The 3,507-nt window shown below is 43.6% G+C and overlaps 1 long non-coding RNA gene across 1 annotated transcript; it reads left to right on the forward strand.

Moving 5' to 3' along the window:
* The first annotated feature begins 293 nt into the window (after positions 1 to 293).
* Positions 294 to 1,390, forward strand: LOC104950404 (uncharacterized). The gene is made up of 3 exons (XR_798913.1): positions 294 to 487; positions 1,132 to 1,207; positions 1,294 to 1,390. It is a non-coding gene; the product is annotated as an uncharacterized lncRNA (long non-coding RNA).
* The last annotated feature ends 2,117 nt before the right edge of the window (positions 1,391 to 3,507 follow it).

Consider the following 3,507-nt stretch of genomic DNA (forward strand, 5'->3'; position numbering starts at 1 on the left):
CGGGTTCTTCTGCTCTGAAAGCTAGGCATGATGGGTAATCTGTGACGTTTCGCTCTCTCAAAAGTTGGGCCATTTTGACTTCATGCGCCAATGAGCAGCTCTCATAGGAAAGAATGAGACCCCGCCTCCCACGCTGTATCCAGTTCTTATTATACATCCATGGTCCTGCCAAGGAAGCGTCCTCGTCATTGAGAAACACCCCAGGAGTTTGCTTCCTAAAAGGCTAAATAGTACAAAATGTGTTATGAGTTTTTAAACGCCTCTGAACTCGAGTGTCCTCTACTCCGTGTCCTCAGCCTCGGTGCAGATCCAGGTGGAGCCGGTGGGCCGCTGGTTCGAGGCGTACATCAAGAGGAGGAACAGGACCGCTTCAGCCTCTTTCCAGGAGCTGGAGGAGGAGCAGCAGTCCTCAGAGGAGTCGGAGGACGAGGAGTTCGTGCTGCAGGAATACCCCATGCTGCGGACCCTCGACCCCAAAGACTGGAAGGTAAAGATCCAAAGATATCTCGGGAACTAAAGGTCACCTATTGTGCAAAATCCACTTCTTCATGTCTCTTCTACAACACGTGTCCCCTCTGGGGGGATAACAGGATGCTGCAATTACCTGTTTGGAGTTTCAGCCAATCAGAGAGAGGCTCTGGATATATCTGAGACCTGGGATATATTGATGAAGAACAGTATAATAGTGGACCTTGAAGGCTTCTGCTTTCTTTTGAGAGCGGCGTTTTAAAGAACACATCACACGCCTTTTTAATGCAACCTACTGTTTTTGGGCATCTTGAGCTTCTTCAAAATCAAATATATTCAATTTACAACAATTTAAACTTCTAATAGAAGAAATCCGCACATCTGAGAGGCTGGAATAAGACTTTGGATATATGTCTGAGTTGAGCGACCGATAGATTATTTCCTTTTTCCCAATATTATTTATTTGTTTCGGCACAAAAAGCGAATTGTTTTTAATTACCATCGATCAATGTGTTAGGTTCAGTAACCTTTGTATGTTTTAGAGTTAATTTAAAGATATTTGATTAATTAAATGTAATGAAACAATTTGTAACATTGTATAAAGATAAAGGACATGCACAAAATATAATCAATTAAACTCATTATTATAATTTTGTTTGTCAGAATCAAGATCACTATTGTGTCCTCGGGCTTCCACACTTGAGGTACAAAGCCACGCAGAAACAGATCAAAACCGCCCGTGAGTATATGTGTTATTCCTCCTGCTCTAATGGACCCTCGTATTCGATTTCCAGTAAATAATGTTATTGACTCTCTGCTCCACAGACAAAGGGATTGTGTTGAAGCACCATCCGGACAAGAGGAAAGCTGCAGGAGAGCAGATTGGAGAGGGAGACAACGACTACTTCACCTGTATAACTAAAGGTATACAACACTAACACTCATGACTGGATCATCGGGAAGTCATGGTCATGTTCTGCACCTTTCCAATGAGGTTAAAATAGCTCAAAAATGTATAAAAAAAACAACATTTCTTAACGTCTTTGCAGAGGCTGATAGCTCAAATATATCTAATTAGTTTAAGCATATATTATGGCCAATAAATAGTGTGTGTTCTTAATTCATTAACACATCAATTAGTTCTGCGGGTACAAGCGGCCGAGATGGGTTTTCTCCGCAGGGTGGCTGGCGTCTCCCTTAGGGATAAGGTGAGAAGTTCGGTCATCCGGGAGGGACTCGGAGTTGAACCGCTCCTCCTTCACGTCGAAAGGAGCCAGTTGAGGTGGTTCGGGCACCTAGTTAGGATGCCACCTGGGCGCCTCCCTAGGGAGGTGTTCCAGGCACGTCCAGCTGGGAAGAGACCAAGGGGTAGACCTAGGACCAGGTGGAGGGATTATATCTCTTGGCCTGGGAGCGCCTTGGGACCCCCCAGTCAGAGCTGGTTGATGAGGGGAAAGGAACGTTTGGGGCTCTCTGCTGGAACTGATACCTCCACGGCCCGACCACGGATAAGTGGGAGAAGATGGAGGGATGGATAGATCGATTAGTTCCAATCCAATTCTATTTATAAACCACTTTAAAACCTCCTGACCAAAGTGCTGTACAGAGGAATACAAAATCACACAGCGCAGCTCACAAAATAAATTAAGATAAGTAAAAACAACAGCCATATAGTAAAAACAGTGTTCAATTTAAAAGCACTACCATCTACAAAGTGCAGAACGCAAGGAGAAGACATTGGTTTTAAGACGAGACATATAATAATAATAATAATAATACGTGTTATTTTTATATAGCGCTTTTCCTGGTGCTCAAAGCGCTTTACGAGCAACTAAAGACAAATAACAGGGGCGGCAGCAGCGAAAGCATGGCCCCCCTTTTGTGCTTTAGCTTTGTTCTGGAAACAATCAGGAGGTGATCAGCTGACCTGAATAAAGGCGAGTGGGGGTGTAGCAGCTCAGAGAGGTAGCATGGGGGCATTGGGGGATTTAAAAGTAAATAAAAGAGTTTTAAAATGTATCAAAAGGAACTATTAAACTACCACCAGTAATCCTGCAAAAGCACCAATTCAATGTATTTGTATTCCAGTGGGGACATAAGAACACTTGGTAAGCAATTTTGTATGACGGGAAATAGGAAATGCAAAGATATTCCATTTTAAAAGAATCAAAAACAAAATCAATTTCCTCATGTTTTGCATATGGAGTTATAGCATATAGGAAGGGCCACAAGGTAAGAGACTGTCCTGCACTGAAGGACAAGAAAGTAGAAAGAAAGGGAGGTCAAAGAAAACTATTTCTGCTAAAAAGTAAGCAATGATTGAGAGTCAGAGCCAAACATTTCAGATGTGTGTATCTCACACTGCGCTGTGACTTTCATTCATGTTCCTTTGCTTTTAAATGAGTGTTTTTAAGGGCGCATTCACACCTGCCTTGTTTAGTCCGGTTGAATCGAACCCTGGTGCGTTTAGCCGCTTGGTGCGGTTCGTTTGGGTCGGTGTGAACGCAGTCCGAGACCTCTGAAGTGAACTAAACAACCGGACTCTGGTCCGCTAAAATAGGTCTCGGAGCGCTTGCTAGTGAACTCTGGAGCGGTTCATCGCTGGTGTGAACGCAGTCCGCACCAAAACATAGGAAGCGTATTTAAGCGTCACGCTAAAGATTTTGAAGACATCCGCGGTTGTTTAGTTAAAGAGTGAAGCAGAATAAAGTGTTGAACAGTGTCGTAACAGTAAAAATTCTCCGTCAACTACATAAAAGTAAGAACACCTGTCGTCGGTGAAACGCCCCTCCTGACTGCAAAACGTCTCTCATTATGTGTTATAATGTTTTTTAACTGACGTTGTCTGATTATATAATCATATGCGCGGGCCGCTAGAGTCTGTTGATCTCCAGATTAACAGCAGCATGAGAATAACCTGCCGAAAGTGCCGATGCTCCATGGCGGAGGCTCCGGTAGAAATTGCCGGGATTTGCGTTTTTACCCCCTTAATGTCTGACCAATGGTTGAACAGCATTTCCGAGCACATGACTTGTGTTT

Source organism: Notothenia coriiceps, unplaced genomic scaffold, assembly GCF_000735185.1.
Source record: "Notothenia coriiceps isolate Sejong01 unplaced genomic scaffold, NC01 NC01_scaffold00017479, whole genome shotgun sequence".
Classification (NCBI taxonomy): Eukaryota; Metazoa; Chordata; class Actinopteri; order Perciformes; family Nototheniidae; genus Notothenia; species Notothenia coriiceps.